At 41.2% G+C, this 26403-nt stretch overlaps 1 protein-coding gene and 1 pseudogene across 2 annotated transcripts in view; both read right to left on the bottom strand.

Moving 5' to 3' along the window:
* Positions 1-26403, bottom strand: part of LOC138983920 (CD99 antigen-like) — a 211582-nt gene that overhangs the window by 115808 nt on the left and 69371 nt on the right. The window lies entirely within an intron of this gene.
* The window catches only part of LOC102281766 (small ribosomal subunit protein uS2-like), a 68424-nt pseudogene continuing 50783 nt past the window's right edge, over positions 8763-26403 (bottom strand).

The raw sequence follows: 26403 nt of genomic DNA, 5'->3' as shown, positions 1-26403 counted from the left end.
GCGCTGTGCTTATTGCAGAGGCCCTAGGCCCTCTCATTTGGAATTTCTACTGAAGTCAGTAGATGCACTTGGCGCAGCTTTCTCATGCCTCTTCAGCGTTTAATGGAGTTCACTCTTTGTTTTGCAGAGCCCTTATTGCTACTTTATTTTTTTAATTAAATTTTTGCTTTATGTTATAGTACAGTTGATTTACAATGTTGTGTTAGTTTCAGGTGTGCAGAGAAGTGATTCAGTTATACATATACATATATCTTTTCTTTTTTCAGATTCTTTTCCCATTTAGATTACTGTAGAATGTTGAGTAGGGTTCCCTGTGCTATACAGGAGGTGCTTGTTGATTATCCGTTTTACAGATGGTAGTGAGGGTATGTTATGATGGGATCAATTCTTAAATGTGTATTCACACCAACTCCATGCCACACATGTCTCAGTCTCTCTGGGGTCTTTTCCTTACACCCTCACATGTGGGATCTGCACCAGCCTTCTCCCATCTCAACCAACATGAAGAATGACTAAAATAGAAAATGCAGTATCAGGGATGCAGGAGAAGTGGCCAAAATAGAGGAGCAGGAGCCCCGGAGCTCACATCCTCCCTCGGGCACCAAAACCACACCTACCTACAGAGCAACTATTGTTGGGACTTACCTGAAGACCAGCAGAAAAGAGTTTCCGCAACAAAAACAGGAGGCAGGACCTCCCAGCCAACCAGCCAAGGACAAGCACCACCCACCACGCGTCCACAGTAGCTGCCCACCATCAGAGAAGGACCCGTGCAGCCCACACAGATGTCACCCTCCATCACGTCACTCTGATGACAAGAGGGGCGTTTGCTGCTGGATCCCCACAAAATGTATCCTACCTGAGGCTACTTCTCCAAGATTGGGAAACATGACTAACCTAAACACAAAGAATTAGGCAAAACGAGGTGACCAAGGAATATCTCCTAAATCAAGAAACAAGATAAAACCCCAGAGGAAGAACTAAGTGAAAGGGAGATAAGCAATCTACCCAATAAAGAATTTAAGGTAAAGATTGTAGAGATGCTCTAAGAACTTGGGAAGAAAAATGAATGAACACAGTCAAAAGTTTAACAAAGGGTTATAAAATATAAAGAAGAACCAAAGAGATCTGAAGAAATAAAATTGAAATAAAAAATTCACTAGAAGAAAACAACAATAGATTGGATAAAATAGAAGAATGGATCTGCAAACTAGAACAAAACTAATGGAAATTAACCAAACTAAATTGAATTTTTTTTTCTTTAATTAGGACAGTTGAATAGATCTCTGAGACAACATCAACCATACTAACATTTTGTATAAGAGGGGTCCCAGAAGAAAATGAAAGGAAAGGGCAGAGAATGTATTTGAAGCAATAGTAGCTGAAAACTTCCCTAACTCAGAAAATGAAATAGACATCCAGGTCCAGGAAGCATCAGCATCAGTATCAGTTCAGTCGCTGTCGTGTCTGACTCTGTGACCCCCTGGACTGCAGCACCTCAGGCTTCCCTGTCCATCACCAACTCCCGGAGCTTGCTCAGACTCATATCCATTGAGTCAGTGATGCCATCCAACCATCTCATCCTCTGTCATCCCCTTCTCCTCCTGCCTTCAATCTTTCCCAGCGTCAGGGTCTTTTCAAATGAGTCAGCTCTTCACATCAGGTGGCCAAAGTATTGGAGTTTCAGCTTCAGCATCAGTCCTTCCAATGAATTCAGGACTGATTTTCTTTAGGATGGACTGGTTGGATCTCCTTGCAGTCCAAGGGACTCTTCAAGAGTCTTCTCCAACACTGCAGTTCAAAAGCATCAATTCTTCAGTGCTCAGCTTTCTTTATGGTCCAACTCTCACATCCATACATGACTATTGGAAAAACCATAGCTTTGATTAGACAGACCTTTGTTGGCAAAGTAATGTCTCTGCTTTTTAATATACTATCTAGGTTTATCATAGCTTTTTTTCCAAAGAGCAAGCATTTTCTAATTTAATGGCTACAGTCAACATCTGCAGTGATTTTGGAGCCCCCAAAAATAAAGTCTCTCACTGTTTCCATTGTTTCCTCATTTATTTGCCATGAAGTGATGGGACCGGATGGCGTGATCTTTATTTTATGAATGTTAAGTTTTAAGCCAGCTTTTTGACTCTCCTCTTTCACTTTCATCAAGAGGCTCTTTAGTTCCTCTTCACTCTCTACCATAAGGGTGATGTCATCTGCATATCTGAGGTTACTGATATTTCTCCCAGCAATCTTGATTCCAGCTTGTGCTTCATCCAGCCCATCATTTCACATGATGTACTCTGCATATGTTAAATAAGCAGGGTGACGGTATACAGCCTTGATGTACTCCTTTCCCTATTTGGAACCAGTCTGTTGTTCCATGTCTGGTTCTAACTGTTGCTTCTTGACCTGCATACAGATTTCTCAGGAGGCAGGTAAGGTGATCTGGTATAGAAAGCGTAGAGGAAGCATAGAGAGTCCCAAACAAGATCAACCAAAAGAGACACACATGAAGACACACTATAATTAAAACGGCCACAATGAAAGATGAAGAGAATATGAAAAGCAGCAAGTGAAAAGCAACAAGTTACATACAAGGGCACTCCTGTAAGATCATCAGGTTGCTTTGGCAGAAATTTTGCAGGCCAGAAGGAAATGTCACAATATATTTAAAATGATGAGAGGAAAAATAAACTAAAAGAAGAATACCCAGTAAGGCTACCATTCAGATTTGAAGGACAGATAAAGAAATTTATAGATAAGCAAAAGCTAAGAGTTCAGCAGAACTAAGCCAGCTCTACAAGAAATGTTAAACGGATTTCTCTAAGTGAAAAAGAAAAGACCACAACTAAAATAAGAAAATTATGAAAGACAAATTCTCATTGGTAAAAGCAAATCTCATTTTTGAGGCAAATCTCAAAAGTAAAAGTAGTGGAGCTGGTAGTAAGGTTATAAGACAAAAGTAGTAAAATCATCTATATCCACAGTATGTAGTTAAGGGCCACCCTGACAACGGCACCAATGGCCTCATAAGGGATGTGTGTTGTCATGGTGATGCAAGGTAAGAGCATGGAGATGGGAGGAGCAATAGCTGTACCAGTTGGAAACGCTTGCTTCTTCAAGATGGATTTAAGACACTGTGTGGCCTACAGCCATGGGACAGCAGCCTGCTCCAGCTTGAAGTTAGTACGTGATGTTCAAGTTTTGCAAACCAGACTATCATCCCTAGAGAAACCACAGGGAGGGCTCAGGGCCCACGGGTGGGGAGGGGGCCAGAGAAGTGCTGCAAGTGGAGCGAGGGTCAGAATGGACTCCATCTGGCTTTCAGTCCAAGCCACGATGATTCTGGTGCTGAAAAGCTGGAGGATGGCCCTCAGTTCTTGTGTTCTTTGAAGAAAGAATTCAGCAAAGACACCAAGATTGTGAAAGAGATAAAATCATTTACTAGAAGCATAGAACCTGTGAAAAATCATATGGGCCAACTTGGAGTGAGTTCAGCACTGTAAGGACAACTTAGGTTGTTTATATAGGGGCAATTTTCTGTTTTTTTTTTCCCCTAGCCAGTCATCTCTATGGGTGTGCATCACTCAACCAACATGGATTCCAGCTGGCCTCTTCTCCCTCCTTTTGCCCTTGCCCTGGGCTGAGGGCCTTCTCTGTACGTGTCTGGCTGGGACATCCACAAGAACACACGCAGTCTCGTCCCAGAGCTCCTGTCAGTATCCCATCTCGAAGCATCAGCAGGAGGTCAACCAGCTGCAACTGCTCAGCCTGGAGCCTGTCTACCTCCCACCTCAGTGTCGTGGACCATGTTGCCTCCTGTGCTCAGTAAGAGCCATACTGCACTTCATTTACTGCTCACCCTATCTTGGAACTCATCATTTCCTTTGACATGTTTTTGAGAATGCCTCCCAGGGACACAGCATTGTGCCAGGTGCCACAGGAGAGAGCAGAGAATCAGGTACCTGCCCTCAAAACCTGAGTTAGTCTGTGGAACGTTGAGACTGCTGGCTTGTATGAGCCTCTGAGTTGTATCTGGGTCAGGAGATCTATGGTGAAACCCTGACTAGAGAACTGTGCCTTTCATATCTGCCTCACTGGCCTTTTTTAAATCTTTATCTATAGTCGCATGCCCAGAAATGCTTTAGAGATGCCTATTTCATCATTATTTCGTTATAAGAAAACTGTATACCAGAATCAGATCAAGTCTTACTGGCTTTTTGTGACCCCAGGCCTTCCGGAAAATTAATAAAATCTCGCTCTTAAGCCCCCCAAAATGTGAATCTTCATATTCACTAAGGAACTTGATACAGAATCTGCAGTTTTAAAGGAAGGTGCCATGACCATTATCATCCCCAAAAGAAGTCTACCCACCAAGACTTCCCTAGCAGTCCAGGGGCTAAGACTCCAGGCTCCCAATGCAGGGAGCCAGGTTGGACCCCTGGTCAAGGAGCTAGATCCCACATGCAGCAGCTAAGAGTTTGCATGCTGCAGATCCCACGGGCAGCAACTAAGAACTATTGTAGCCAAATAAATAAATATTTTTAAAAGATTACCCACCAAGTAAATGAGGTCACATTTGAAGGGAGTAGTTATTAGAACATTCCAAACCAATATGTAAAAGATGGAGAAATGTTAACTAAAAACCATTTTGAACCAGACAGAGTAGGGTGGGTGGAAAATGAGTGGTAACACATCAAATCGGAACTTGTGGAGTGATCACCAAGTCAAAGCCCAGCATCTGGACATCTGTAATGGGTCAGCACCATGCTGAAAGGTACTGCTCAGGGATCAGATCAGTACACCCAAATCTCCTTAGAAGGTGGTGTGTAGTTCAGAGCTCTCTCTCATGAACATGTCCAGAGATGGGACACAACAGAAGGCAAAGGTACAAGATATGGCTATGATGCCCAGAGAAAAGGTTAAAATAATACTCATCAATTAAAGAAATGAGAAGAGTATGCAGTGAGGACTACGTCTACAAAGAAACTATTCAAAGCAAGAGTTTGAGGAGGTTAGTATTCTCATTAACAGCTACTAAGTCCACCCATCAGAGATGAGATTTCTCCTTCAAAAAAAAACAAAAAACAAAAAAAAAACACTAGCAGTGTGTTGTGGACACGGCAGATCTGAGTGCCAGACAACAGAGACTTCCTGAAGGGACATGCTGGCAGAGAGGAGACGCTGGGATCTCCTGGGTGGGACAGTCAAAAGGAGGTTATGTGAACCCCTAGGAAGAGTGAGAGAGAAGAAAATTCTGAATCGTCCCTGCTTGTCATCTTGTTTTGAGATGCAGAGGGAGAGGAAAACAAACAAATCCCATTTCCAATAACGGTTTTGAATGATGACATCACAGCCTTACGTTTTGAAACGTTAAGTAGTTGCTCCCAGCATGCCAACAGAGAATTGATACCATTTTTCAAGTTAACTCACAAAACAGAAAAATTGACCATTTCCTAAAAGATGCAGAAAGAAACGCTAGGAAGAAAAACTTACTTTCAATGTGTTTGTATATTAAAGTAATTAAATAAAAACCATGGGGCAGGGACAAAAGGATTCAAGGACTAAAAACTGCCTTCTCAGAAAGCTCACCAGGAAGTATCATACAATGAGGAACTTAAAGGGACTTAACCTTTCTGCTTGACCCGTGGCAGAATTAAATTATATCTTCCCAACCTGATTTCTCCCATGAAATCTATTCTGTTTAGGATGAAGGTTAAGTACCAAGCGAGAATGATTTAGTGCTGCCCTTCAAATCCAATTCCATAGTCACACTCCTGTCTCAAAATACCAGCCGGACATCAAAGACGAAAAGAAAAAAAAGTGATACCGAAAAATGCAGCCACACTCTCAAGAAAATTATGAAGCTAGAAAAGGACCATTTCAAATTCTATCATCTTCACGTACAAACAGCATTTTCATTCATCAAATACTAAGCAAATACAGAGTCCATAGCTGGTCCCACTGTTTGCTGCGTCTCACCTTTCACACCGAGCAGCAGAACCTGACTTCTTTTGAAAAGCTGCAGTGCTTACATTAAATTCTTTTCTTTCCCTCTCTGCCCATGCATAATAGTCACTTGACTCCACAGAAAGGAAAATTCGACAACCCAGGGCATTACTGACAATTCTTCAAAAACAGGCAGGACCAAAATAGCACAGAGGAAAGCACAGCACTGTTTGGTCTATAATACAAACCTGTAAGAAGCGTGGAATGGAGAAAATGGTCTTTATCATCACCTGTGCAATAATGAACCAGGAGAGTTTTCGAGGAGGAAGATGTCATTTAAATAGAAGTCGTAAAACAAGTGAGCTGGCAAGACAGCTGTACATTAAAGGAATTCTTCCCCTGGTCTCTCTTCTAAAGCACTGTCGAAGCATGCCAGAGATTAAAATTATTCTTCATGGATAAAAAAGGGTTTTAATTACATAGTCTTATAAAGATGAATTAACCAATATAAGTTAATTGAGTACCAATTATGTGCTCTGCTTTCTACTACATCTTTACAAAGTAATAGAGGAAGCGTTGTTCAATTTCAGAAAGCTACAGTCTGATTAGAGTCATCAGACCTTGGTGTCAAAAGCAAAATTTTAGGGCAAAACAACAAAATGTAAGTTGTCTCCAGTAGTTATATGACGTAACTCACGGTTGTGTGATCAGACGTGGTATGAATTTAAGGGGACAGGATGGCACCATGAACTTGGCAGACTGAAATGGGCCTTGCCATGAGGTTACAATTTCTTGCATCTTTGCAGAAGAAAGAACAAAAGAACCGGAGAGGTCACAGGAATGGAAGCTGACGGCAGACAGGCTCGAATCCTCTGGGGAAGCAGACAAGAGCAGCAGGCTTGGCAGCTCCCTGAGGCCAGTTCCCAGCTGTTTAGGTCTAGGCCCAGGACTTTTTCTATATTAGGCTGATTATATCTATGGTCACATTATACATCTATGGGAACTTCTGCCTAATACCCTTCTTCTCAGGCTAGTGGCAATGGACAAGTTTACCCACCTCTTCTCCTTTTTTTTTTTTTTTTCTTTTTTCTTTTTGGGCTTACAATGGGCCCTCCTAGTCATTTTTAAGTGTACATGTCAGTGATATTAAGTACATTCATATTATTGTGCAAACACCACAACCATGCATCTCCAGATTCCTTTCATCTTGCAAAACAGAAATTTTGTTCCCATTCAGCAATAACTCTCACCCCCCTCCACCCAGCCACTGGCAACCCCCATTCCACTTTCTTTCTCCTTTACAACAAAAAGTCTACCATTTCCCCCTGTGCCCCAGCCTCTAGGAACCATCATTCTACTCTCTGTTACTGTGAGTTTGGCCTTTCTTTTCTTTTTTCGGTAAAACTTTACTTACAAGATCATGCAATATTTGTCTTTCTCTGTCTGGCTTATTTCACTGGGTATAATGTTCTCCAGGTTCATCCATGTTGTCATTAATGGAACAAATTTCTTCTCAGACTACAATATCCCATTGTGTGTGTGTGTGTGTGTGTGTGTATCACATCATATTGCCTTTATATATTCATCCATCGACTGACACTTAGATTGTTTCCATATCTTGGCTATTGTCAGTAGTGCTGCGATGGACATGTGAGAGCAGACATTTCTTTGAGGTAGTGATTTTCTTTCCTCTGGATACAGACCCAGAAGTAGAATTGCTGGATTGTATGGTAGTTCTTTAAAAAATTTTTTTTGCAGAACCTCCATACTGTTTCTCATTGGTAACCAATTCACACTGGCTGTACCAATTCACATTCTCATCAACACTGCAAAAGGGATTCTTTTTTCTATCCTTGCCAAGACTTGTTATTTCTAGTCTTTTTGATAAATGCCATCCTAAAAGGTGTGATTTGTATTTCCTTGATGATTAATGATGTTGAGCACCTTTGGTTGTATCTGTTAGCCAACTGTGTCTCTTCTTTGGGAAAAGTCTAAACAGATCCTTTGCCTATTTTTTAATTGGGTTTCGGGTTTTGTTTGTTTGTTTTTGCTATTTAGGTGTAAGAGTAATATTAACATTTTATCAGATACGTGGTTTCAAACATTTTCTCCCATTCCATAGGTCGCCTTTTCATCCTGACTGATTCTTCTGCCATGTAGAAACACTTGTTTATTTTTGCTTCTGTTGTCTGTGTTTTGGGTGTTACATCCAAACAAATCACTGCCAAGACCAATGTCAAGGAGATATTCCCCAATGTTTTCTTCCAAGAGTTTTATAGATTCAGAGCCTACATTTTAAGTCTTTTAATCCATTTTGAGTTGACTTTTGTGTATCGTGTGAGATGAAGGTCCAATTTTATTTTTTTACCTGTGGATATTCAGCTTTCCAACACTACTTATTGAAGAGATTATTACTTTTCATATTGTGTACTCCTGATAATTTTGTTCAAAGTCAGTTGACTGTATCTGCAAGGGTATATATCTGGGGTCTTGATTCTGTTTCACTGATCTATCTGTCTGTTTTTGTGACAATACCATACTATCTTGATTACTACAGACCTCTAATACAGTTTGAAATCAGGACATATGATACATCCAGCTTTGTTCTTAATCAAGATTGCTTTAGCTATGTGGGGTATTTTTGTGGTTCTGTATAAATCTTAAGACCATTTTCCTATTTCTGTGAAAAATGCAATTAGAATTTTGATAGAGGTTGAGTTGAATCTGCAAATCACTCTGGGCAGTATGGACATTTTAACAATATTAATTCTTCCAAACTATGAGTATGTGATAGCTTTTTCTTTCTTTGTGCCTTCTCATTTTTTTTTTTTTCCTTTCAACATTGCTTTCTTCAGGCACAGAGAGCGCTGCATGGCTAAAGACCAATCTGCTACCTCCGTTTGAGTACACCTCAGAGCTGGAGCAGTGCATTAACCCTGAAATTCCTCATCGGTCACTGCCTTCTCAGCTGCCGCCTGCTCTTCCCTTTCAGTCTCTTCAGGATCTCTGTAGAAGCAGAGATCAGGCATGACCTCCCATGGGTGTTCATGAAACATGGTGCCACACATGTGCAGAACTTCCCAGGCGAGCATCCACCCACATCAGCCCCCCTGAGGGCGTTCCCTTGTTGTTGCATGGGATGGCAATGTCCAGGGAGTGCCGAGGAAAGTCGGAGTTACACAGTAGTAGGTAGGCAGGCTAACAGGGAGGTTTCTGTGAGAGGCTGGTGGGCAGCCCTGGGATCAGTAACTACCAGAAGCCTTGGCTCCTGGTAGGCTGTCTGAATCTGGGTAGTGAAGGTTCCAGGGATGAAGCAGCCAGCAAAAGGAGTAGCTCCAGTAGCAGCAGCATCCTGGAGGATATGACACGGTCACCAGCTGGATTTTCATTGGCAAAAATGGCACAAGCTGCTAACAGAAGTTCCTCCCAGGTTCTCTTCAGATTCATGATGGAGATGCCACCATGCTTCCTCTTGTAGATGTACTGTTCCATTTGGGAGTCAAGGTAGGTGCCACATAAGTGGGTTCCTGCTGCAGGGAATTTGAGGACATCCTGTTCCTTCATTTGCAGGACATTAGGGACTCCTCCCCTTTAAGTTACAAGGGGGAATCCAGAATAACTCTGTATGGACCCCTGTCTGGGTAGCATGGAAAGGTGGGAGTGACTATTACTTTAGCTAATTAATAATGTCTTTTCAGCAGCACATCAAAAGATCACATATCATAATCAAATGGGATTTATCCCTGGAATGCAAGGATGGTTCAACATATACAAATGAATAAATGTTGATACAATACATTAACAAAGTGAAGGATAAAAATCACATAATCGCAATCACTGCAGAGAAAGTATTTGGCAAAATTGAGCATCATTTTGTAGTAAAAAATTCTCAATTAATTAGATAAAAAGGGATTGTACCACAACTTAATAAAAGAAATGTAATAATAGGCCCACATCTAACATCATACTCAATGGTGAAAAGCTCAAAGCTTTTCCTTTAAGATCAAAACTTGATCTCAGGGTACCTGCTCTCTTTGTTTCTATTCAATATGGTAGAGAAAGTCCTAGACAGAACAATTAGGCAAGAAAAATAAATAAAAATGTATTCATTTCAGAAAGGAAGAAGTACAATTGTGTCTTGGCTATCGAATACATGATCTCATATATAGAAAACCCTGGAGACACCACTAAATATTGGTTAAAATTAATAAACTCAGTCAAGTTGCAGGATGCAAATACAACATATAGAAATCAGTTGTGTTTCTATACACTGAAAACAAGCTATCTGAGAAAGAAATTAAGAAAGCGATCCCATTTACAATAATATCAAAAAGAATAAAATGTTTAGGAATAAATTTAACCAAGGAGGTGAAAGAGATAGGAGAAGAAGCAACTCCGCTAACAACGCAAACACTTCTCTTCTTGTCTTGAATACGTACATGAACCTTGGACCTTGTTGGCAGCAATCTTATGAAGGAGAGAAAACAAGCAAGAACATGAAAAGCCCATATAGGAAAGACAGAATGAGAAGACAGAAGGCCACTAATGCTGTCTTTGAAATAAAGGTTCAACCCTAAGTCCAGATTTGTGCTGCAACAGTGAATAAGTGCTGAGCCTCCATTAGTTTATATTGCTATGTCCCCTGCAGCCAAAAGCACGCCTAACTCACTCACCTGCCTCCATAACACCAAGTCTATAAGGATGCCTCAGGAAAAGCTACCTTCTTCATGCCCTGACCCTCAGGCTACTGTTAACTCTTCAAATTCCTTCCTGGGATTTTTTAAACCGAACCTAGAAAGAAAAACCAGTCCTCTCACATGCCTAAAGGCTTACAAATGTTAAACCTGGGTCTCCAACAGCACTGATTTTTGCACTGAACAGGATTACTGTCTACAGACAGAAACATAACTGTCAGTGTGCATATAAAGGAAGCATGGAGGTCAGTTCAGGTGGGCCCCGGTTCCCTGGTGCCAGCAGCTCCTGAGCAGCTGCACTGCTGCCCTTCCTACAGTTTGCTGGGCTAACCATGCTTCCAAAGTGAAAGCGATAGTCACTCAGTCGTATCCAACTTTTTGGAACCCCATGGACTGTAGTCTGCCAGGTTCCTCGTCCATGGGATTCTCCAGGCAGGAATACTGAAGTGGGTTGTCATTCCCTTCTCCAGGGAATCTTCCCGACCCAAGGAACAAACCCAGATCTCCTGCATTGCAGGCAGATTCTTTACTGTCTGAGCCACTCTTTGAGTTCCCATAAATCCCTCCTTTGACTAAACTAGATTTGAGTTAGTTTTCCTTAATTTATAAACCCAGAATGCAAGCTATGTATTTCAAATTCTTCCCAGAAGAACTTTCTTATAAGTTTTCCATTAAGCTAACATGAGAAGTACAAATTTTCCACAGTTTCCATAAGAAAAAGGTAGAGCTCATCTTTTCCCTTAAATCACCCTGGGAAATGCTATGATTATTTTGCATTCAAATTCTACCTCTAATCTTAGCAGTGTAGTGACCTTGGGTAAGTTATATAACCTCTCTGGACTTCATTTTACTTATCTCTAAAGTAAGGATGACATGGACTTCCCTGGTGGACCGGTGGCTAAGACTCCATGCTCCCAATGCAAGGGACCTGGGTTTGATCCCTGGTTGGGAAATTAGATTTCATGTGCTGCAACCAAGAATTTGCATGTTGCAACTAAAAAAAAAAATCCTGTATGCTGCAACTAAGACCTACCCAGTCCTGCCAAATAAATAAATAATGACTATTTTAAAAGTTGTTCATTGAAACAAATAAGGATGATAAACTGTAACTAACTCAGAGTGTTTCTGAGAATTAAACAAATCAACACCTATAAAATTTTAGAATGATATGAAGTAACAAATATGAACTAATATTCTTGGGCCTACATCAAAATCCTGAAAATAATGAGATACATGATCCATGAAAAATAATAAGTGATCTTTCAGCTATAGGTCCAACAAATTAATCTTTTAAGAATCTACTATTTTTGTAGCACTTCACAGTGCTTAAGCAGCTTATAACTGTAATCAGAGGCTTCCCTGGTGGCCCAGATGGTAAAGAATCTGCTTGCAATGTGGGAAACCTGGGTTCAGTCCCTGAGTCAGGAAGATCCAACTGTAATCAACCTGTGCTATGCTGTGCTGTGCTTAGTCACTCAGTCGTTTTCAACTCTTTGTGACCCCATGGACTGTAGCCCGCCAGGCTCCTCTGTCCATGGGGATTCTCCAGGCAAGAATACTGGAGTGGGTTGCCTTGGCCTCCTCCAGGGGATCTTTCCAACCCAGGGATCAAACCCAGGTCTCCCACATTGCAGGTGGATTCTTTACCATCTGAGCCACCAATGACGCCCTCAGTTCAGTTCAGTTCAGTCGCTCAGTCGCGCCCAGCTCTTTGCCACCCCATGAATTGCAGCACACCAGGCCTCCCTGCCCATAACCATCTCCAGGAGTTCACTCAAGACTCACATCCATCAAGTCGGTGATGCCATCCAGCCATCTCATCCTCTGTCGTCCCCTTTTCCTCCTGACCCCAATCCCTCCCAGCATCAGAGTCTTTTCCAATGAGTCAACTCTTCGCACGAGGTGGCCAAAGTATTGGAGTTTCAGCTTTAGCATCATTCCTTCCAAAGAACACCCAGGGTTGATCTCCTTTAGGATGGACTGGTTGGATCTCCTTGCAGTCCAAGGGACTCTCAAGAGTCTTCTCCAACACCACAGTTCAAAAGCATCAATTCTTCAGGGCTCAGCTTTCTTCAGAGGCAAGTAAATCAAAGATTCAGGAAATCTGTATCATCTGTCCACTAGGGTATAACTAGAACTTGAACCCAAGGTTGTATGAATTACAAGACTCAACTTCTTTCATAATACCATACAGCCTCAGGACAAGGAAACATTCAAACTTTTGGTTCTGAGCAGTAAACTAAGATGATTACAGTAGACAAATAAGGCCTAAGATGATATTTTAAAACAAAAATTAAGCCCAGACAAAATGACCCTTGAAGAATCTCTTAATTCATCTATAAATGTCTTGCACTTATTTCCTTGAAAGCACAAAAGCCAAGAATTGATTCTTTTAGGTTTCATTTTGTTTTGTGTTTTAAAAAATCTTTGAAGGAGGGCATACATGGAACCCCATGGGGAAAAGGGACATCTTTTGTAAGTTCTACTTCTGTTGAATTTGTATAGCTGAATTTGTACCAGAATAACATGTGATATTACTTCATGGTGACCACTGTTTAGGATGGCACTGTCTTCACTGAAGAGCGTGGCTGCCCACTCAGGATACAATCATTCAGCTTCCCTCCAACCTTCGGGAAGGACGAAACAGCCAGCTCAAGGTCAAGGACAGAACAAAAGAGAAAAGTACAAATGTTCAAATATTTCTGTTTTCTCAAAAGAGTTAAGTAATTACATATTTGCCTTCTCACACAATGGACTGCCTTCACACACCTTTAGGTTTGAATAAATTTTGAGATTCTAGCTAATACTGCCTATAGAACACATAGGTTTTCTAATCACCACTCTGGCTCAAAATCCCACAAATCATAACAGGAGAAAAAGATTTAAGGCAAACAAAACAAAAGAAGAGAAGAACAACAATTAAATTTTGAAAGCGGGAGAAGAACCGAAATGAGCAGACCAGAGGAAATGTTTCAGCAGTGAGGAAACCTTCTCCAAGAGGATTGTATCATGAGCTCCCAAATGACTCAGGATGGGGGACAATGGTTATGAATGAAAGATGTTGGTAGGTAGAGAACAAGGAAATGGCTGAAATCCAAAAAACAACCAGATCACCCAGGCTCCCTCCATCAAATCCTTTATGCTTTCACCCTATCTCACACACCCAAGGGCATCTTCTTGGCAGGAGTAACAAGAGCTCCAGGCCTGCCCACCTCTTGGAGCCCCAAATATTCACAGAACACACCTATGCAGTCTTAACCCCATCAAAGTGAAACTCGGCCAGTGGTGTCCAACTCCTTACAACCCCATGGACTGTAGGCCACCAGGCTCCTCTGTCCATGGGATTTTCCAGGCAAGAATACTGAAATGGGTTGCCATTCACTTCTCCAGGGGATTTTTCTGAGCCAGGGATTGAACCCAGATCTCCCACATTGAGGGCAGATTTTATACCATCTGAGCCACAGGGAAGTCCAGACCCCACCAAACTTGGGCTTTATCCTCCCATTTAATTGGATCTTTACTTTCTCACTGCAGCATCCCCTGGAAACATTTTATTCTTCACTGCCCTGCACAGCTGGTCTGCAGACACTCATTTCAGTCTTACAGCTGAAGTAGAATTTTCTGTCTTTTGCTACCTAGCAACTTGGGTGAAATAGAATTTAATATCCTATCACACTTACATAATCAAATATTATAGGGCTAAATGCTGGCTCTCAGAAACATCATGACACACCTGTAGTAGGAGAAGTGTCTGACTTGGGGTGAAGGAAAGAGCTAAATCCTTATTTTCCAAAGGAGAACATCAATATAGATAATGAAAGTGAAGGTGTTAGTCACTCAGTCATGTCCAGCTCTTTGTGACCCTATGGATGGTAGCCCTCTAGGCTCCTCTGTCCGCGGATTCTCCAGGCATGAATACTGGAGTGGGTTGTCATTTCCTTCTCCAGAAGATCTTTCCACCTCAGAGATCAGACTTGGGTCTCCTGCATTGCAGGCAGATTCTTTACGGTCTAAGCTACCAGGGAAGCGCAAATATATATTTATTTGGTTGCGCTGGGTCTTAGCTGCAGCATGTGGGATCTAGTTCCCTGACCAGGGATCGAACCCAGGCCCCCTGCATTGGGAGCTCAGAATCTTAGCCACTGGACCACCAGGGAATCCCTCAGTAGATAATACCCCAAACTAAAAACTACATCAAGAGATGGGAGTGTACACCGAAAGATGAATGGATAAAGATGTGGTATACACACACACACACACACACAAAGGAATACTATTCAGCCATAAAAAAATGAAATAATGCCATTTGCAGCAACATACATAGACCTAGACATGATCATATTAAACGAAGTAAGTTAGAGAAAGACAAATACCATACGATATCACTTACATGTAGAATCTAGAATATGACACAAACAAACCCATCAATGCACAGAAATAGACACACAGACACAGAGAGGAGAGTTGTGGTTGCCAGTGGGGAGCAGAGTGGGGAAGGGCAGGACTGGGAGTTTGGGATTAGCAGATGCAAACTGTTATGTATAGGATGGATAAACAACAAGGTCCTACTGTATAGCATAGGGAACTATATTCAACATCCTGTGATAAGCCATAACAGAAAAGGATATTTTGAAAAGAAGGCATGATCTGATATATATATGCGTGTGTGCATGCATGCTAAGTCACTTCGGTTCTGTTTGATATAAGCACAATGTTGAAAATCAACTCCACCTCAGTGGCATTTAAAAAAAGAAATGGGAGTACAAACTTGATTTTTGGAAATATAGAGGTAAAACAGAAGAAAGAGCTCCAAAAGCTGGACGCAGCTGCTCCGGGGTCCGGGAATGGAGTGGAGAGGGCTACTGTTTGAACGATGAGTTCTGCACAACTGAGTGACTTTAAAGTTACATGTAATCTTGAAAAAATAAAAAATCAGACAAAAATAAAATACATAGGGAGGAATCTGTTCCCTCTCCTAAACTGCTAACTTCATGTTCAGTTTCGCTTTCACTTTACAAGGGTAAGTCACGTCACGATGTCAGAGTTCAGTTCAGTTCAGTTCAGTCGCTCAGTCATGTCCGACTCTGCGATCCCATGAACCGCAGCACGCCAGGCCTCGCTGTCCATCACCAACTCCCGGAGTTCACTCAGACTCACATCCATCGAGTCAGTGATGCCATCCAGCCATCTCATCCTCTGTCGTCCCCTTCTCCTCCTGACCCCAATCCCTCCCAACATCAGGGTCTTTTCCAATGAGTCAACTCTTCGCATGAGGTGGCCAAAGTACTGAAGTTTCAGCTTTAGCATCATTCCTTCCAAAGAAATCCCAGGGCTGATCTCCTTCAGAATGGACTGGTTGGATCTCCTTGCAGTCCAAGGGACTCTCAAGAGTCTGCTCCAACACCACAGTTCAAAAGCATCAATTCTTCGGTGCTCAGCTTTCTTCACAGTCCAACTCTCACATCCATACATGACCACTGGAAAAACCATAGCCTTGACTAGACGATCCTTTGTTGGCAAAGTAATGTCTCTGCTTTTCAATATGCTATCTAGGTTGGTGATAACTTTCCTTCCAAGGAGTAAGCGTCTTTTAATTTCATGGCTGAAATCACCATCTGCAATGATTTTGGAGCCCCCAAAAATAAAGTCTGACACTGTTTCCACTGTTTCCCTATCTATTTCCCATGAAGTGATGGGACCAGATGCCATGATCTTCGTTTTCTGAATGTTGAGCTTTAAGCCAACTTTTTCACTCTCCTCTTTCCCTTTCATCAAGAGGCTTTTGAGTTCCTCTTCACTTTCTGCCATAAGGGTGGTGTCATCTGCATAGCTGAGGTTATTGATATTTCTCCCGGCAATCTTGATTCCAGCTTGTGCTTCCTCCAGCCCAGCGTTTCTCATGATGTAATCTGCATATAAGTTAAATAAGCATTTCTGCTTTATTGACTATGCCAAAGCCTTTGACTGTGTGGAAACTGTGGAAAATTCTGAAAGAGATGGGAATACCAGACCACCTGACCTGCCTCTTGAGAAACCTATATGCAGGTCAGGAAGCAACACTTAGAACTGGACATGGAATAACAGATTGGTTCCAAATAGGAAAAGGAATCCATCAAGGCTGTATACTGTCACCCTGCTTATTTAACTTATATGCAGAGATGTCAGAGTGGTTAACCACAAATGCACATTTTAAACAAGTTTGAGAAATCCACACAGAAACATTATAAACTAGGAGATGACGCGTCAGTCCATAAAGTCTTTCCCAAATGGATTCTTTCACACGGTGAGATCCTCTAATAGATCTAAACCGATTCAACCAATTTTAACTGTAATTTATACACCTCTTTACAGCAATATATTCATTGAAGGTAGAAAAGGAGGTGTTCAAACTTCAGCTCCCACACTATCACACTGGGGAGGATGACATTATGTGAGATTACCACCTTAAGAAACTTGAAACAGTTGCTGCTTATACTTCAATCAAAATATACACTTCTCAGTATTTCTCTGAATGAGGCGATCTATCCATTATGACACCACTTAAAGCTTGTGGGTTAAAATGAGTACTTTGTGAATGGTTTCTCACCTTTAGAGCAGTTCTGAAACACAGAGTCACAAGCATTATCAGAAGTGTGATCAAACTCCCTGAGGACTACGGCAAATAACGGGCTTTAGTGAAGCTGACTGTTGAAACCTGTGTTCACTGTCACATTCAGCTATTTCCCCCACATCCACAGAGACTGTCCTCAGATCACGCCTTGTTTGATAACTTCTACTGCCTGGGATGTGCTGAAGATGTTCCAAACACTCAGATTTGCTTTTCATTACATCACAGTGGTTTTTGCTTCCTGTGTTTAACTGTTTAAACATAGGTTTCAAATGATATTTTTTTCACCACAAAGGAACACGTGTCTAAAAGTTCACTGCATGCACTCACAAGATTTCCCATGTACATTTTCATAGATTTATGAAGATGCCTGGAACTACTGAAATCTCTGGGCATATGCCAACCATGGACACCAAATTTCTACTATGAACTCAGATTAAAATTCAGAACTGCACACAGACTAGTTTACAGAAAGTTCTAAATCCTGTCATCAATTTTATTCTTTTTATACTTTTAAGAAGGCAAATCATGTAATATTTAAATCTAGTTTTCACAAAATTATATCCAGCCTCAGATAGTGATTGAAATAATTGAAATCATCGCTTTTAAATTGAACTGAAATTAAACCGTTTCAGATAGTGCCAGTATGGATTAGCATGATAGCACATTCATCGTCATGTACTAATGGCTCTATTCAGATATATGGTGTGTGTGCTCAGTCGCTCAGTTGTGTCCAGCTCAGTGACCCCATGGAATGTGGCCCCCCAGGCTCTTCTGTGCATGGAATTTTTCAGACAAGAACACTACAGTGGGTTGCCATTTGCTACTCTAGGAGAATCTCCCCAACCCCAGGGATCAAACCCACATCTCTTGTGTCTTCTGCATTGGAAGATGGATTTTTAACCGCTGTGCCACCTGGGAAGCCCCCATTCAGATATATTACAATTTTATCTCCATATCAGTGAATTCTAAAAACTTACAACAGAAAGAGTTTTAAAAGGCTTTTGCATTATCCCATACATGTTTGAGACTGCACAAGAAACACAGTATTTTTTTTTCCTTATAACTTTATCCAAGTGTACTGGGCTGTCCCACACATACATATAGGCTTATAAAATCATTCTCCTAATCAGTGATGAAAATGAATAAAATCAATTAATACAACACTGTAAATCAATTCAGTTCAGTTCAGTCAATCAGTCGTGTCCGGCTCTTTGCCACCCCATGAATCGCAACACACCAGGTCTCCCTGTCCATCACCAACTCCTGGAGTTCATCCAAACTCATGTGCATCAAGTCGGTGATGCCATCCAGCCATCTCATCCTCTGTCGTTCCCTTCTCCTCCTGCCTTCAATCCCTCCCAGCATCAGGGTCTTTTCCAATGAGTCAACTCTTCGCATGAGGTAGCCCAAGTATTTGAGTTTCAGCTTTAGCATCAGTCCTTCCAACAAACATCCAGGACTGGTTTCCTTTAGAATGGACTGGTTGGATCTCCTTGCAGTCCAAGGGACTCTCAAGAGTCTTCTCCAATACCACAGTTCAAAAGCATCAATTCTTTGGCACTCAGCTTTCTTCACAGTCCAACTCTCACATCCATACATGACCACTGGAAAAACCATAGCCTTGACTAGATGGACCTTTATTGGCAAAGTAATATCTCTGCTTTTTAATATGCTATCTAGGTTAGTCATAACTTTCCTTCCAAGGAGTAAGCGTCTTTTAATTTCATGGCTGCAATCACCATCTGCAGTAATTTTGGAGCCCCAAAAAATAAAGTCTGACACTGTTTCCACTGTTTCCCCATCTATTTGCCATGAAGTGATGGGACCAGATGCCATGATCTTCGTTTTCTGAATGTTGAGCTTTAAGCCAACTTTTTCACTCTCCTCTTTCACTTTCATCAAGAGGCTTTTTAGTTCCTCTTCACTTTCTGCCATAAGGGTGGTGTCATCTGCATATCTGAGGTTATTGATATTTCTCCCAGCAATCTTGATTCCAGCTTGTGCTTCCTCCAGCCCAGTGTTTCTCATGATGTACTCTGCATATAAGTTAAATAAGCAGAATGACAATATACAGCCTTGATGTACTCCTTTTCCTATTTGGAACCAGTCTATTGTTCCATGTCCAGTTCTAACTGTTGCTTCCTGACCTGCATATAGGTTTCTCAAGAGGCCGGTCAGGTGGTCTGGTATTCTCATCGCTTTCAGAATTTTCGACAGTTGATTGTGATCCACACAGTCAAAGGCTTTGGCATAGTCAATAAAGCAGAAATAGATGTTTTTCTGGAACTCTCTTGCTTTTTCCATGATCCAGCGGATGTTGGCAATTTGATCTCTGGTTCCTCTGCCTTTTCTAAAACCAGCTTGAACATCTGGAAGTTCACAGTTCACGTATTGCTGAAACCTGTCTTGGAGAATTTTGAGCATTACTTTAAAGTAAACCAATACAATATTGTAAAGTAATTAACCTCCAATTAAAATAAATTTATATTAAAAAATAAAGTAAATCAATTACACTTCAATAAAAAATAGATGAATAACAACAACAAAAAAAGAAAAGCAGCAAAATCAAATCAACAATGAATGATACATCATCATTATCATAATAACACCAACACCAGGCTCTGGTCCCACGTTTCTAGCATAAACCTGAAGGCATGTGTGTTAGTCGTATCTGACTCTGTGCAACCCCACAGACTGTAGCCCTCCAGGCTTTTCCGTCCACGGAATTCTCTAGGCAAGAATACTGGAGTGGGTTGCCATGCCCTTCTCCAGAGGAACGTCCCAATCCAGGGATCGAATCCTGATCTCCTGCCTCGCAGGCAGATTCTTTACCATTTGAACTACAGGTAAGTCCCAGTCCCATAAATGATCTCCTTGGAGCTAAAAGAAGATAGCAAAATTGGTCATTAACCTAGCTTCCTGAGAAAGTGGTGCAGTGTAACTAGAATTTGAGAAAGTGCTAAAATGTGTCACCAGCATCTCTCAAGTATAAGGCTCCAGTGAGAAAGTGAGTAAGAAAGTCCCAAGAAATGCCTCTTGGAATGAAGTCATCCTCCTTCTATCCACAGCATTCAGGCCGTAGATCCTTATCAGGAAACACACTCCAGGTGCCATCAATGAACTTGGGGACCATGAGCTTTGAGAACAGCCAGCTGAGCAAGGATGCAGTGCGTGGGCCCTCTTCCGTAAGTCCCCACGCCTAGAGCATCGCTGCACCTCCCTTCTCACTCATAGGAGGCCTATACCCTCCCAAAGGAGGAGAAGCCTTGGAAACCCAAAGGGCAAGGAAGGCAAGGATGACTCACGAACATGATCCCTCAGGTGGATAAACCAAGTGATAGAAATGATATGATAACACAGACAGATACCCCAAAGGCAACTGATAAAATTCAGCAATCATTCCCAATTAAAATACTTTTCAAATTGTTATAGTTGCTACTTCTCTAACATAACACCCTTAATACTGAGAGTTTAAAGAAACCTCATTGAAAGGAAGATTGGGGGAAAAAAAGAAAGATGAAGGTTAGAAGTGTCAGGCAATTCAGAATAAGAAAATGAAGTAAGTGGCAAACATGTTTTGGAGGTTGTTGGCAACACGTATCAAAAGGCCTTTTACTAATCATTTCCATGTCTAAGATTTTATCCTCTGAGATAAGCCACCAGAGGTGTGCACATACATCTAAGGGCCTATCAAAATGGTAGATGAGACAGGTGTAAACACAGAAAAAAGCAACTGTAAAGGAATGTATGTGTGTGTGCCAGCTACGTGTTAACAGTAAGCAGCCATTAAAAATGTCACCAATGCAAAGGAAAGTGATTGCAAAGGGGCGGAGTATATTTCAGCGATAGGAAAGTTCTGTATCTTGATTGTGGTGGGAGTTATACAACTGTGTACATTAAACACACTGATAAGACTATACATTTTTAAATGAGTGAATTTCATTGTATATAAATGATAACTTTATAAAGCTGATTTTTCAAAAGGAGTCTAGGTATAGACAGGGCTTCCCATTAGAGTGGCAAGTGGAAAGTTGCATGGAAGATTTTGTAGATGCAAGCAAGGGTGAAGAATGGGAGTAATTAATGAAATCAACCTACTGTGTTAGGTTTGATTATAATAGAACCTACCCACTGCCAGAGCTTAAAAATTTGCCATTAATAAATAATCTGTTGCTTCAAATTAAATGTCACCCAAACTACATAAGGATATGAATTAATGATTACTATACTTTAAGTAAAATAAACTGAATAATACTATGCTCTTTATTCTGGTAAAAAAAAAAAAAAAACACACCACATCCATCTGTGCACAGACATGCATAAAACAATGTGCCTAAATTTTTAACAGGCAGTAGTATAAAATTATAAGCAATTTCCAACCTTTATATTACCTAAGTATTGTCCAATATTTATCTAGAATAAACACATATTCCTCCTAAATTCTAAAGAAATAATACATTTGAAGTGTTTAGGAAGTGTCCCAGTAGGAGATCTGTCGCAAGCTCAAGAGGCACGCTAGAATCTGGTCAAGTGTCAATGAAAAGGCTTCCTCCAAGTGACACAACTGATACAGGGGCAAAAATCAGATTGCAATGAGGACCGAGCGCTTGGAGATTCTTGGTAAACCAGGAGGGAATCATCGGAAAACACACAAACACAGACTAACAGCTAGATCATGTTGCCAGAAAGAAAGACCGTTACAGGTATCTATCAAAAAGGGAGTGGGAAGCAACCTGAATGTACACCACCAGACAAACAGGTAAAGAAGATGTGGTACATACATACAATGGAATATTACCTAAACATGAAAAAGAATGAAACAATGCCATTTGCAGCAACATGGATGCAGCTAGAGATGATTATACTACACAAAGTAAGTGAGCCAGAAAGACAAACATCATGTATCATTTACATGTGGAATCTAACAAAATAATACAAGTGAATTATTTAGACAAAAGAAAAAGACTCACAGAAACAAATTTATGGCTACCAAAGGGGAAAGTGGAGGGAGGGATAAATTAGTGAGTTGGGATTAAACTATACACACCACTAGAGATAATCAACAAGAAAGGAGTATGTCAAGGCTGTATATTGTCATCCTGTATATTCGTCAAGGCTGTATATTGTAATCCTGTATATTCGTCAAGGCTGTATGTTGCCCCATATATTTAACTTATATGCAGAGTATATAATGAGAAATGCTGAGCTGGATGAAGCACAAGCTGGAATCAAGATTGCTGGGAGAAATATCAGTAATCTTAGATATGTAGATGACACCATCCTTATGGCAGAAAGTGAAGAAGAACTAAAGAGCCTCTTGATGAAAGTGAAAGAGGAGAGTCAAAAAGCTGGCTTAAAGCTCAACATTCAGAAAACGAAGATCATGGCATCTGGTCCCATCACTTCATGGCAAATAGATGGGGAAACAATGGAAACAGTGACAGACTTTATTTTGGGCTCCAAAATCCCTGCAGATGGTAATTTCAGCCATGAAATTAAAAGACATGCTTCTTGAAAGAAAAGTTATGACCAACCTAGACAGCATATTAAAAAGCAGAAACATTACTTTGCTAACAAAGGTCCATCCAGTCAAGGCTATGGTTTTTCCAGTAGTCATGAATGGATGTGAAACTGGACTATAAAGAAAGCTGAGCACCAAAGAATTGATGCTTTTGAACTGTGGTGTTGAAGAAGACTCTTGAGAGTCCCTTGGACTGCAAGGAAATCCAACCAGTCCATACTAAAGGAGATCAGTCCTGAATATTCATTGGAAGGACTGATGCTGAAGCTGAAATTCTAATACTTTGGCCACCTGATGAGAAGAACTGACTCATTTGAAAAGACTCTGATGCTGGGAAGGATTGAAGGCAGGAGGAGAAGGAGATGACAGAGGATGAGATTGTTGGATGGCATCACCAACTCAATGGATGTGAGTTTTTGCAAGCTCCAGGAGTTGGTGATGGACAGGGAAGCCTGGCATGCTGCAGTCCATGGAGTCGCAGAGTCAGACACAACTGAGCAACTGAGCTGAACTGAACTGCAGCGTACAGGGAACACTGTACTCTGTAACGGCCTATTCATTTTTAAATGGGTGACTTTTACTGTATATAAATGATAACTCTATAAGGCTGAATTTTCACAAGGAGTCTAGGTATAGATACGGTAACTAGTAGAAAGTTGCATGAAGATTGTGTAGTTGCAGGCAAAGGCGAAGATTTGGAGTAATTAATGAAATCAACCTACTGTATTAGGTTTCATTACAATAGAACCTACCCATTGCTAGAGCTTAAAAAATTGACATTAATAAAGAATCTGTTGTTTCAAAATAAATGTCACCCAAACTACACAAGGATATGAATTAATGATTACTGTATTTTAAGTAAAATAAGCTGAATAACACTATGCTGCTTATTCTGGTAAAAAAAAAAATCCACATCCATCTATGCATACACATGCATCAAACGAGCTTAAGTTTTTAACAGGCAGAAGTTTTAATGGGCAAAAGAATCTGAAAAAGAATAGATAGATCTATACATATAACTGACTCATTTGGGTGTATATCTGAGACTAACACAGCACTGTAAATCAGTTATGCTCTAATAAAAAATTAAATGTAAAGAAAGACGGTGTGATGGTCATCCCAGATTCAAGTGTCCAAAAACCAGCAGGAAGGATGGCTTGGTCGATGGTCCCACACCTTCTCCTATTGACCAGGGCCAGCTCACTGGTCCAAACATGCTCAGCACAGACAAGATGGTGAAGGGCAAGGCCACCAGAGGCAGGCACCAGACGCAGGGCAGTGGTCGTGTCCTTTGCACTCGTGCATCCGGCTGCAGGCCTTGGGAGAACTGCAGCTAGAAACCTAGTGGTAGGGGCCCGCACAAGGGCATGTCCACACGATCCTTGATCACCATTCAGAAAGCAAAGCACGGCCGTCAAGGTGAAGTTCAACACTCACACACCATGACTAAGAACCCTGCAGCTTATAAGCCTCACCTATTGGGAGAGGAAAAAGATGCTTCCAGTAGGCATGTCTCTCTGTGCACAGAAAACAAGGCACTCAAGCCAGAGCAGACATGTAAGAAAGTGTGTTCTTAGAGGCTAGACAGTGCCGTCTGAAAAAAAATGGAGAGAGAGGTTTAAACAAAAGGTGGAAACTGCTCCCAAAGGCCTCTTGTCCAGAAAACAGACTGGATTGTTCAGAAAGGCTCCTAGGAATTTTATGAAGATCTAAAGGGTAAGACATTTACTCAGCAAAAATATATGTATACTTTAAAACTTCCTAGTCCCGGTTCATCTCTTGTTCATGAGTTCTAAGAATAGCATTCCAAGAATAGAGGTGAAACTCTTGAGATCAAAAAATGGGGCCAAAAGTCTAACATGATTTCAAACAAGTGAGTTATATTTTTTAGTTTATAAAAAGGAAGTGATCTTTTTTTTGCATGCTGATGTACAATTATCAGCTTCCCAGGTGGCCCAGTGGTAAAAAATCTTCCTGTCAAGCAGGAGATGCAGGTTTGACCCCTGGGTTGGAAAAGTCCCCTGGAGGAGGACAGGGCAACCCTCTCCAGTATTCTTGCCTGGAGAATCGCACGGACAGAGGAGCCTCACCGACCACAGTTCGTGGGGTCGCAAGGAGACACGACTGAGTCACAGAGTACACATGCACGCGTGGAAAAAGCAAGCGAGTTTCAGCTTGCGTAAGTGAGTTAACCTTTTTCTACATATTCCTCCCTCCATTCAATGCTGAAGTCCTCATATATTTACATCGCCCATCAGAGCACTTTCTTTTGCAATGGTCTAGGACAGACATAGAGGAAAACAACAGAATAAGAAAGACTAGAGATCTCTTCAAGAAAATTACAGATACCAAGCAAACATTTCCTGCAAAGATGGGCTCGATAAAGGAAAGAAATGGTATGGACCTAACAGAAGCAGAAGATATTAAGAAGAGGTGGCAAGAATACACAGAAGAACTGTACAAAAAAGATCTTCATGACCCAGATAATCATGATGGTGTGATCACACACCTGGAGCCAGACATCCTGGAATGTGAAGTCAAGTGGGCCTTAGGAAGCATCACTACGAACAAAGCTAGTGGAGGTGATGGAATTCCAGTTGAGCTCTTTCAAATCCTGAAAGATGATGCTGTGAAAGTGCTGCACTTAATGTGCCATCAAATTTGGAAAACTCAGCAGTGGCCACAGGACTAGAAAAGGTCAGTTTTCATTCCAAAGAAAGTCAATGCCAAAGAATGCTTAAACTCCCGCACAATTGCACTCATCTCACATGCTAGTAAAGTAATGCTCAAAATTCTCCAAGCCAGGTTTCAGCAGTACGTGAACTGTGAACTTCCAGATGTTCAAGCTGGTTTTAGAAAAGGCAGAGGAACCAGAGATCATTGTGCCAACATCCACTGGATCATCAGAAAAGCAAGAGAGTTCCACAAAAACATCTACTTTTGCTTTATTGACTATGCCAAAGCCTTTGACTCTGTGGATCACAATAAACTGTGGAAAATTCTTCAAGAGATGGGAATACCAGACCACCTGACCTGCCTCTTGAGAAACCTATATGCAGGTCAGGAAGCAACAGTTAGAACTGGACATGGAACAACAGACTGGTTCCAAATAGGAAAAGGAGTCCGTCAAGGCTGTGTATTGTCACCCTGCTTACTTAACTTATATGCAGAGTACATCATGAGAAACACTGGGTTGGAGGAAGCACAAGCTTGAATCAAGATTGCCGGGAGAAATATCAATAACCTCAGATATGCAGATGACCCACCCTTATGGCAGAAAGTGAAGAACTAAAGAGCCTCTTGATGAAAGTGAAAGAGGAGAGTGAAAAAGTTGGCTTAAAGCTCAACATTCAGAAAACTAAGATCATGGCATCCGGTCCCATCGCTTCATGGGAAATAGATAGGGAAACAGTGTCAGACTTTATTTTTGGGGGCTCCAAAATCACTGCAGATGGTGATTGCAGCCATGAAATTAAAAGACGCTTACTCCTTGGAAGGAAAGTTATGACTAACCTAGATAGCATATTAAAAAGCAGAGATATTACTTTGCCAATAAAGGTTCATCTAGTCAAGGCTATGGTTTTTCCTGTGGTCATGTATGGATGTGAGAGTTGGACTGTGAAGAAAGCTGA

This window comes from Bos mutus, chromosome 22 (assembly GCF_027580195.1).
Source record: "Bos mutus isolate GX-2022 chromosome 22, NWIPB_WYAK_1.1, whole genome shotgun sequence".
Classification (NCBI taxonomy): domain Eukaryota; kingdom Metazoa; phylum Chordata; class Mammalia; order Artiodactyla; family Bovidae; genus Bos; species Bos mutus.
The sequence above is the reverse complement of the archived record's forward strand: the minus strand, read 5'-3'. Positions and strand labels throughout refer to the sequence as shown.